The following is an 11,573-nucleotide window of genomic DNA, read 5'->3' on the forward strand; positions in this document are numbered from 1 at the left end:
AGTCTCAGAAACCTAATGTTTTCCCCAGCTGCCCAACTGAAAAGAGCTGAGAACAGAACTTCAGACCACAGGCACAAGACCTGCTTCAGTTCTATGCTTTTTCTCTGCATCACCTCACCAATGCTAAATATCTTAAACTCTCACATTTATTTTTTAATAGCAAAATACACCTTGCAATAAAGTAATAGTCAAATTTGCTGATAAGCTTACCGTAAACTTGTTTCCTTTGCATCTTATATTTTATACCAGAAATTGTCTGACATGTCATTAAGAGAAGACTGTTACTTAAGGAGACATTTCCAAAGTTTGCAAAAACTTGTTTCTTTCCTTAAAAAAGAAGCCTTTTCTTCCAAATTTCCTTTACAGGGCAGAAAAGCTAAAATGTTCCTATAGCAATTAGACAAAATGAAGAATAAGCCTTTCATGTCAGGGCCCAGTCAGTGCCAAATTATTAGCTAAGGCAATAAAGCACACAGGGACAGGCACATAAGTTGAAATATTTGGGGATTTTAGCAGTAACAGCAGACATTTTGGAAGTGACATAATCTTGATTACTAGTTCAGCCTCAGATTTCAGCCTGATTTTCCACAAGACACTCACTACTCTCTGTTTCTATCTCATTTTTTGGCTGTGCAGAAATGTGCATGGGTAGAGCAGAACCTCTGGAGATGTGTGTTACCGAGTCCTGAAAACAACTCCTTTTTCTTTCTGCAGAGAAAGAGCACATTTCAACTAGACTTCAGATGTGGTCTCAAGCTTTAATTTTGGACATGAGTTCAGTGTAATTTCCCAGGCCCAAGGATTTCACATACAAAATACTGGTTTTGAATCCATCTCTAATTTTAACCCATGTCACAGGTGTACAGCTATAGATAAAACTCTGCAACAGCCCAGGCAAATCAATAGTTCCACCTGAACGAGCACACCCACAGCACCTGCAGCCCAAGTACATGCTCCCCAACACTGCCCACGGGGTCTTTCGTGGGTCAGGAAGGGGACCATCCCAGTAGCAAGTGAGAGCAGAGAGAATGTTATTCTTAGCCCCAATGCCTGATTACAGAGGTAAGAAAATGAGAGAAGGAAGAGCAAAAAGTGGCTGTGAGAAAGGCTCATTTCAAAGAAATGGTAGGTTGTTTTTTTTTTTTTTTTTTTTTTTTTTTTCCCCAGAAGGTCAAAGGAGATTCATTATTAAAGTAAAAAAGAATGCATTGGTTTAAATAGCTTTTTTTTTTTAAAAAAAAAAAAAAAAAAAAAAAAAAACTAATTCCAGGCCTGCATTTTTTATTGCTCAATACAAATCAGAAGTCTGCTACTTAAGACAGATTTCTCTAAGTCTTGGTTTAGCAGGTTTAATACACTAGAACTAAATGACAAGAGGCTAAAATTGTGCTGTTGTCTTGATCATTCTTATCTAGAACAAGTCTGTCCTGTAATGCCAGGTGTGCCTGGGCTTGGTTCTCTGCAACCCTTTACATGAGGACAGGCCACCACCATGGTCACACTTTGGGCTTTTCTGCTCTGCCTGCCACCGTCAGTGTTTACACCGAACATGGGAAAGTGGAGAATTAAGTCCAGTATTTTTCAGGCTTCCTTGAAAACGTTCCTTGCTGTGTAAAATTATGGCTTCATTTCTGTCCTGAGGTGGTTACACACCTGTGACAGGCCAGTACACATCCACCTGCGTTTCACCTGTAATGGGAACGTAACTTTCTCAGGACAGGAGACAGCCGTATCTCTGATGTAGCCAGGGGTGCTGGTATTCAAATGAAACTAACTGCTCTGATTTTAGAATGTAGTGGTCATTTTTTCATTAGTGACCAAATGTTTCCATCCATTTTCTGCAAATACAAGAACATTATGCAGCTGTACCTTGAGTGATACCATTGTCCTGTCCGAGTAGAGCAGCTGTACATGCACATCAGATGTGTAGGTTGAGGTCCCCCTCTTTAGAGGGGACAGATGCCAATTTTAACAATACATGAAGTACTAATTCTGCCTTTTCTCTATTTTGTAATTTTGATTTCTTATTCTAGACTCATTTGAACTTCTACAACATGACCAAAAGCTTCTTGTCTGTCCCTCTTTCCCTGTGCCATGCATCCACAAATACTATTTTAATCTCCCCCTCTTTGTGCCTGCAGCTGACAGGGCTGTGGCTGGGTGCCACAGCACTCAGCCTGAGCGCCCTGTGCCTCGGGGAGATGGATGCTGTATGCTTGCAGCCATCAGTCTTAGCAAAAAAAGATCTAAAAACCATCCAGAGGCTGTTGGCACAGCACAGCACCACATACAGGACTGACAGACAGCTCCTGCTTACATTACTATTCCTATTACTCAGTAAAGAGAGCTATGGTAATTAATAACACCCTGACTTTTAGGACAACACTCCTGTTGCTTCATGTTAAACTTTAAAAAAATATATAAATAAAATAAAAAACCCTCCCTCTTGCTGCTATCATTTACAGCGGTCTCCTGAGCAGCAAGTCTTACCTGGTTGGTATGTTGTAAATTATTTCCTTGCATACTGTACTGACTCTGTTTAAATAGAAGACAGGAGACTCTCTCTCATAAGCTCACAAACCTGAAAAGTAGTGTTGTTCATGTGAAAGGATTCTTTTTTTAAAATAATGTTGACATATATAAGTAAACAAGTTAATGTTCTTCTCCATCAGTGCTTGAGACATTAATGCATCCAGCATTAATTTAAGTGGGTACAGCTGATAAGGGCTGTGCTGCTTACACTGAGCTCACCACATGACTCATGTTCTGTGTTTGTTTGCAAACTTGGAGAGGGGAATGGGGCATTTTTATTTTTATTTTTTTTGTTAGCATTAACACAATTTTAACTCTCATCTGCTTTCTTCTGAGCTCCCATTCCTGATTCAGCACGCATGAGTCTGCTAACGAAATCCAGATGTCAGACAAAAAAACAATAAGCTCTCCCACCCATCTGGTGGATCAAGTTTCTCAGAGATGGGGAAAAAAAGAATCAGGAGAGATTCCTAGAATGGCTGAAACTTTAGATTTCAGCTTGTTTTCCAAGACCAGAAGGCAGCAGGGGGGGTGGGTATAGCTTGGAGGTAAAACTGATCACAAATCAAGATTCTTGGTGGAAAAGTTGAGAAGAAATTGAATGATTATCGGTTACTCTTAGCCCTAAACAGGCATAGTATGTCCCAAATTTAGCACTGCTACTGAAAAATTACACTGAGCATCACAAATGGCAATTCTGAGTCAGAAATAAAAAAGCTACGTGAGGTACATACTGAATTGTTTGCTTCCTCAGCTATGCTGTTTCAGGGTCCCAGTCCCTCTAGAGCCTCAATAAACGTAGAAGGAGAATGGTAACATTGTCTCCTAGTTTTCTTTGGAGGATTATCTGCAGCATCTCACAGCTGTAACTCTGGGCTTCCTCTCTGAAGCCTGACCCTAGTCGTAGGCTGAGCTGCACACAAGGTGCCTGAGCCCTTTCCAAGACCAAGAATTCCTCAGGGACAATTCTTTCCACAGCCCTCAGTCTCCTTGGCAGCCTCTTTCCAGCCCAAAGGCTTTCTCCATAACCCCTACCCTGACCACAAAGCTTTAGACTGAGCAGTCCAGTCCTTCCCCAGACTAAGAATTCCTCACAGGAATTTTGTTTTGCAGCCCTCAGTCTCCTTTGCCAGCTCATTTCCCAACAGCCGTAGCTCTGGGTCATCATCTTTCAACACAAACCCTAATGCTTGGCAGAGCCACGGTGCAGGAGCCCCACAGCATACAGAGACCCACTATGCCGTAAAGGTGAATTGCTACAATTAGTCTTCTGGCACTTCAGAAGATCATATGGAGCCCCCCTACAACTGTATCTTCACATCTTTTTCTCTCTCTGATTTACATTTCTGGAATATAATCTAATCCTTACAATTATTACACTTTAGGCCTGAGAAGAAATTTCTGTACCATGAGTCTTGGGCTAAGGAACCCCTTGGAAAAAGAAATTTTCATTTTTAGGGGAGCTGCTTAATAAAAATAAATTTTTACTTGAGCTTTTTATGTGAACAGGTCAAAGGAATGTTTCCAGACAAGTGAATAATTGAAAGAAGCGTTGTCCTTCGTACTTTCAGTAACATCAGAGCATATTAGAGCATGCTTTGACTCCAAGGCGTGTTCCCATAGGCACAGGTTGTGAGACGTAGGTTTTCCTCATTTCCATTGTATTTGATTTAAAACAAGCCACAAACTGCTTTTATGCTACTTCTGCCTTTATGTTTCAACAGCAGCACTCCTCTAGATTGGCAAGACAGAGAGGAAGGTTGCTCTACTGCTACAGAAGCTCTGTCCTTTACAGGCCCTTCCCAGACCTGTGGATGGAGGATTTATGGCCATGAAGCAAAAGCTCCCTCTCAGTCACTCAAGGCAGTTCTGTGCCTGTTCCCTATAATTTAGCCTCTGAGCTTTCTCAAGGCATGCGCTTGTGGTTTGCATTCTTAGTCTCTTCCCAGGGTCAGTCTTGTGTGTGTAATGTAGTGTTTCTGTTTAGTAACTGTCTCCCCTAACATGGGAAAAATGAGGTCAGATATGCCTTCTCCCATTCAAAGTGCAAGGTATATTGCTGCTGAGCTTCAGCTCCTGTGAGAGCAAGTAACACTGTCTCAGCTCAGCTGGCAACCCAGGAAAGCTCAGTTCTGCTCACTAACAAATGCTGCTCTGCTGGTAGCAGTCTTCTTTGTGCCAGAAAGCAGAGCACTCAACAGAAGGGACCTTCTCTTAGCACTTGCGCCTCTCCGAGCTCTAGGCAAGGTCTGCCTCTGCTTCGGACCAGTTGGTCCCAGCTAATTCTGATCCAGAAGTCCTGTAACCATAGGTAGGCATTCTGCAGATAAGGGGTTTTCAAGCTTTACATCTCTGAATGTTGTACTGTTTTGCATGGAGGACAGTGGCAAAGGCCCATAGTTGTATCCAGTATGACAGAGATAAATCTTCTGACCATCAGGAGATGGTAGAATTACTCATGGACGTACACAACAAGAGCAGCAGTTTAGCATCAGCACAGACTCTGGGAGGTGTCTGCTGTCATTCCAAACAGAGCTATTGAATGTTTGTACCTCCTACATAGAGAACCACTCTGCAGCTACCGGCACTTCGAAGTACTAGATCAGTAGATCACAGACTACATATTCAACCAAGGTCATCGAGCCGCTCATTATTCATGAGCAGGTCTTATCTGAACACCGGTTCCCATTGGTGATTATTTGTGATGATGGATGCTGGGTGATTAGAGCTGGGTGCAGTCTGCAGAGTTTGCCTTAGAGCCTGTGTTGTTGTAGCAGTTCCTCTGGTGGGGGTATGCAGAGATTCAACAGGACCAGTGTGCAAAGATAGCGCAGTGGGGACTAGTGGCAGAGCTGTAATCATCACTGCTCTTTCTGGGGGCAGGCTGAGTGTCCCTTTCCACAACGGATGCAAACCACCTCAATGCAATTCCTTGGATCTTACCCATCTTCATCAGGAGGAAGAGCAGTATCTCACGAAAGCATCGCTCTTCATAAACACTTGTAATCATATATTTTCTTTTTACTTCATAGTCTTCTCTCCTACAAGCCCCTAATACATTTGATGGCTGATAAGGGTCAAAAGCAGAAGCTAGTGTAGATAGGAGCCAGGGAAGTGTGAGAAGTGAGAAGACAGCTGTTGCCTGAAGACTGCCAGCTGTTGTAAAATGTAAAATGGGAGAGGTCAGTGTACAGCATCACCTTAAGTATAGTTAAATAGGGACCTATGTCTGTGGTGAAGACCTACTATTTTCAGTATGGGCTAGAGTCAGACATAAGCAACTTTGGACGGTCAGCCTTCAGAAACAGGGTATTGTCTTGTTCCAGCAGAATTAGTGGAGCATGCACAAAGGGTCTGACCCTGCTGACCCTATGTTCTGCACTGTATCATACCTTCTCTTTATCTTACCTCCATTGTTGAGATTCTTCCCCAATCAATTTCTCTCCTTATCCAGCTGCTACTGTTAAATTCCTCATCCCTTTTCCAGAGTATCAAAGATCAGGATTTTGACCCCATTCAGTCTCCTTTCCAAGGTATTTTCCACTGATGTAGAATAATTAAGGCTGAAGAAGAGGTATTTAGCACACTGAAGCTGACATAATGGGGAATGGAAAGCACAACTCTTGTATTTCTTGTATACAGTTCCCAGAGACACAAACCTTATCTACCTTTCTAACCTCTTTTTTTTTTTTTTTTTTGCTATACTTTTCTCTTTTAATCTCCAGTGGCTGCATTTCATTCATCACTGCAAGCCACTCTAGAAAGCATGTCATTTATCTGCTTAGTATATCTAGCAAGCTAACACACAGTGGTTTCATCTCTGGATGTTTTTAGCACACTTTGGATGGGTACATTACAATAACGAACATAACCAAAGTGCAGTGAGCCCCAAGAGTTAAATCTATAGATTCAAAAACACAAAAATTGAAGTTCTTGAAAAAGCATACAGTACTTTTTAGTAGGACTCCATAAATCGGACTGTAAACCAGCAGTTGAATATCCAGCAGTAAATTTTCACTGTCTCCTTATAACACTGATGTATTCCATACTGCTTCTTAGAAACCTGACTCCTTCTCATGACAGTTCTTGCTAGGATGAGTAACTGAATTTGGACACTGTAAGTACCACCACACTGTACATCTCCAGAAGAGAAAGATCCTTGGAACCAATTTTCCTTTTAAGCTCTCCCTGACTTTTCTGTTGGGGTAATGTACATGAACCAATGAGATAAACATCCCACAGACTGCAGAGCTTGTGGTCCTTCTCACTTAGCTGAGCCTTTTATGAAAATTATGAAAATTTTATGAGAATTAGGACTGCATGCCAACAGCATGCAATTTCCAGCTCCAAAGGAGCTGCTGTAATACAAATATATATACAAATCATGTGAGATAGAAAATGAGATATATAATCATGACACAGATGTTCAGGAGGAAAACAGCTTATTCTTTCAAATACTGAGTTCTCTCTACTGAAAGAGCCCACAGGTCAAGTCAATGAAGCAGTAGTATTTCACCCAAGTAGTTGATACAGAAATTTCTCTTGAGGCACTCACTACATTTTAGATGCTGCAGACAATGAACCTCTGAATACATTGGATTACAACGTGAGGAAATAGTGATCTAGAGTGAAAACAGGTAAAATTTTGACTTCAAATTCTACTTTCTCTGTCCCAATTGAATGGGGAAAGAGGGGAAATAAAGATAAATTAAAACCCAAACTCCACTTTAAGTCATAATACCTGCATTAGCTTTGCTCTTTATGTCAACTTCTTCACAGAAAACGTGCTTTGCACTGCAGTTTTTTCATTGCAGGCAGTTTGCAATTAGTTCTCCATTTCAAACAGCGACAGGACTAGGATCTGCAAAATCTTCCCTCTTCTCTGTTGCTATCAGTTTTTGCATTACCACCTCTCCTAAGTTTTCAGCACTGTTTTCTGTGTTGGACCTCGTATCTGAAGGCAGGCAAGCTTAACAGCGTCATTGCTCACAGACACGTGAACTTGCTTCTGTTCAGGTCTGTGGGGATGCATCTGTTTGTAATATTGGATGATGTGGCCCACAATACGTTTGCGTAACAAACAGGAAAAGCCAGGTAATACTAGTAGCTGAGAATTTCGGCTAGTGTGGCAGTCCGACCTTATTTAGCTGTTGTGATAATGGGATAGAAACAACTCAAATTGTGCAATGGAGATGTTAACCCCGAGTCAGAAATGACAAGACAATTCTCTAAACCATGCATTGTACTTTGTATTTTTCTTCATGTTTCCACATAAAACAAGTATTTCTCATTCTAAATGATGTCCCCTTCCTAGAAAGCTATCTGCTCCTTTCTGATTCAAGGCTGGAGATACAAATGTTGACCACCTACATCCCAGCCAACACTGAGAACCACAGGTTGCATACCAACAGTGCTATAGAGCGAGCCTGTGACTGATGTGCTATCTATTGCCAGCATTTAACTGCTCAGTTAGGTCCTCAGAAGCAGTAAAACTTTCTGCTTGTTTCTCCAAAGCTGACCAAATTGCTCTGAGAACTGAAGTAGAAAACATATTCTGTCTCTCTGATTTCACATTCAGCTGTGGTAGAATGTAGTTGTGTGCAACCGATCCGATGATTCAGGTCATTGCATCAGTCACCTGACCCCTTCCTTATTTACCACACCTCAAAAATTCTATCCCCTGCAGACTTTATTAGTCCTTATTTTGTCTTTGGCCCTTTTTTGGCAACAACTTCATGTAATATTATCAAACTGAAACAGAAGAGAACTGTTGCTTCAGCACCCACATTTTGAAAATGGTGAATTTTCATTTGCAGATTCAGCTCACCCCTAAACTAGCTTTGACAAGCACCTCATTACAACCAGTTCAGGTTTGGGGCTGATTCCGGGAATAGTGAATCTGGGAGACTGACTGACTCACACTGACAGACACTAGGTACTAAAAGTTACCTCATACTAGTCATCACTGTGAGTAAGAATCAAAGCTGTTCCGGCAGTTTTCAAAATATAAAAACCTTTCTAATTTCTGAATACGTGATTTATGATTTCACATATTTATAAAAAAAATAATGAATTAACGTAGTTAAAATTCAGCTTAAGTTCCCTTGCTGCATAGTAATATTATAGAATCATAAACAGTTAACGCCTTACGTGTTTAACTGCGAGGACTAAAAAAATAGAAAAACAAAGGCAATCTCTGCAAAAATAAAAAAATAGATGAAAGAAACACTTTGAAGTTATGTTTGACAAAACACCGTGGGATTATAAAGCATAGACAAAAATAGCAGAAATAAAGAAGCTAATATATACTTGAAACAACATAATTTCTGTTTAATCAAATGACTGAAGAAAATAGAAATAAACTCAAATACTGGTTTTGAACATTTCTTTTAAATTCAAATTATTTTGGAGAAAAACTATTTCACTGGCTTTCACTGGTCCTGTAACTTTTTCTTACTTCATGTTCAAGTCAACCTCCCAACTTCCCTTTTTTTTTGTCCCACATGGCAAAACATTGTTTTAGAGTTTATATATATTTTTCCATGTGTCTGTTTCGCATGATCTTTCCTGGTTAGAGGACACCCTCCAATTCCATAGTCATTAACAGTTAGGAACATCTTCAACAGAAAGGTTCAGCATGCACCTGTGGATTATTTTTCTCTAGAGCGTCACTGAAGATAGCAGCCTCAAGATGGAAGCCCACTTATGAGAAATTCCTGTCTCGAGATACTAGTCAGTGTCAGTACAATTCCCCCACCCACGTCTTGTAGATGGTCTTTCACCTTTAGGGTCTGTTACAAGATCACATCCTTTCCATCAGTTTCAACAAAAGAAGAGCGATCAGTGTGCTCCTGCCCAGGTATCTGGGCGAGTTCTTCCATCTTTTTGTGAAGAATGTCGGGTATGTTAACATTTGACTAAACACATGGTTAACTGTTTTTCTTTACTGCATCTTAGTGGTATGTAACAAACAGCAGTGCCATGCAGAGGATGCTGGCTGAAGAAGAATGATCAAAGAGGACATTTGTTACAAGACAGCAATATTCTCATTTGGCGTAAAATTCTGTTTCTCATCAGAAACTGGACCTCCTGCATTTTACCACAGTGCAACCGCATTTGCCAGATACATCATGCAAATAGATGGGTACAAGAAACAACTTCCTCTTGTAAAATTTTATGTTCCTACCCAATTCTTCCTGTCTACAAAAAGATACCATGAAAGTAGTATTTTTTTCCTTGGATATTTTCCTGAGGCCAAATGGATCAGGACATGCTCAGTTTGTGGAGCACTGATAACGGTGTGACGTGATGTGTGCATGAGCAATTGACTGATCTTTTGCTTCCTGGGAGGAGCAGCTGTGGTAGCACTTCCCTGTGAACAAGAAGATGGAGGAGAGAGAAGAGCAAGAAGAATCAAAAGTAAGTACCTTCCCTGCTTGGAGAAGATACCCACATATCTGTAGTGAAGCAGTCTGAAATAGCTCAGTAGCTTGCTGGAGAGGAGGTGGGAGCAGGTTCTGCTCTATGCCCCTGCCAGTGAACCTTTGCAGAGTTGCTCCGACAACTTTCACTTTTGGTGCTAAATGGCTTTATGAGCCATTTTTCTAAAACACACCCACCCCGCGTTCCTCGTAGTGAACAATCCTCTCGTATGACTTGCCTTGCTTCCCATTTTGAATTGCTGTTAGTGGAACTGGAGCTCTAAGTCTGTCAGGTGTGTCAGTGAATCTATGCAGTGTGAAAATAGCCACCGGTCCTCTTGCAAGGAAGTGCAGGAGGAAGGCTGTGAAGTGATCCCTGCATGCCCTGTTCTCGGACTTTGTCCTCATAGCTCTGATACATGAAACAAGGAACTACAGCTCTGCAGGCACGAATCTCAATACTGATATCATCAACAACATTAGATATGCATGAGAAACGTGTTTTATCCTTTTAATCTTCAGTACTGAGCGTAATGTAGCAGTTCTAGGCATTTAGCAAATACGGAGCTCAAATCCAACTATCTTTTCTGTTCAGTCGATATTATGCTTGTATCGCCATAGGGAAAAAATAAAAAAGGAAGATCAAATCGTGATTACCTGTCTTGAATTACATATTAGAAACAACAGAAGTATGCTCTCCCCTTGAAGTACATAGGTGCACTAGGAAAAAATAATCGTCTCTTTAGCACAAAGAGGTGCCTGATCTAGCAGGGAACATCCCTCTGCTGTCACCTGCCAGCCAAAAGAGAACTCCATGAAGATTTTGACCATCTTAGCAGCAAACACTTAAACACGACATGCAAAATCTTAATGGGCATGAAACCGCGATGCAGTTACTGTTTGGGTTTGAAAGAAGGTCACTGGCATTCAGGCACTTTCTTGGATGGCCTTTGGTACGCGTGTGGATGATATCAGTGCATTTATTTGTGGGCAGGCATCTATACACAAAGGTTTTTGTAATGGCTGTGGCACCATTATTCACAACTGCAGTAGGTGGAACCAGAATGAAAACAAAACTGCCCCCACCAGCACTGCTAAAGAAGTCCTGTGCACAAAAAGGGGTGTAATATGCCCTCTGGTAGAGTCTCAAACTAGCTCTAGCTCAACCAAGATGTTGTTTTCAGACCTGTTGCATTTCTTGTGCTGGTGCAGAAGCCATGCACAAAGCCTTGCCTGTAACAAATGGTGTCATTTCTGTTCTTAAAGAGATGGCTTTGGAACAAAAAAGCTGTGTATTGCAAAAACTATCTGCAAGATACAGCCTCTTGCACGTGTTTCTGTTGTATCCAAATAGAAGAGTTCTGTAAGATGCCTGACAATTTTTTGTGATGTAATCAACCCCAGCCAGCTGAATCCAGTGAAGTAGTTTCACATCATTCCTACGTGTGCCTGTCCGTCTTTCATAGTGTGACTGGCTGTGACACAGCACAGCTGCATGCTGAAATGTGAGATGAATGCTGCTCCGTCCTCCTAAGAGCTCGGTCTGAAGCTCCCCACCTCACCTTGAAATGCAGTGACACTAGAAGCAGTGGCAGTCCTGCCCATTAAGGGATTACGCCC

General features: G+C 41.4%; 1 protein-coding gene and 1 long non-coding RNA gene across 2 annotated transcripts in view; both read left to right on the top strand.

The window, feature by feature from the left end:
- Window positions 1-11,573, top strand: part of ZCCHC24 (zinc finger CCHC-type containing 24) — a 107,019-nt gene that overhangs the window by 26,642 nt on the left and 68,804 nt on the right. The window lies entirely within an intron of this gene.
- The window catches only part of LOC118169392, a 32,895-nt gene continuing 22,498 nt past the window's right edge, over window positions 1,177-11,573 (top strand). Inside the window, exon 1 of the long non-coding RNA XR_004752061.1 lies at window positions 1,177-9,951. This is a non-coding gene — a long non-coding RNA (uncharacterized LOC118169392). The remainder of the gene's footprint in view (window positions 9,952-11,573) is intronic.

This window comes from Oxyura jamaicensis, chromosome 6 (genome assembly GCF_011077185.1).
Source record: "Oxyura jamaicensis isolate SHBP4307 breed ruddy duck chromosome 6, BPBGC_Ojam_1.0, whole genome shotgun sequence".
In the NCBI taxonomy this organism is placed as follows: Eukaryota; Metazoa; Chordata; class Aves; order Anseriformes; family Anatidae; genus Oxyura; species Oxyura jamaicensis.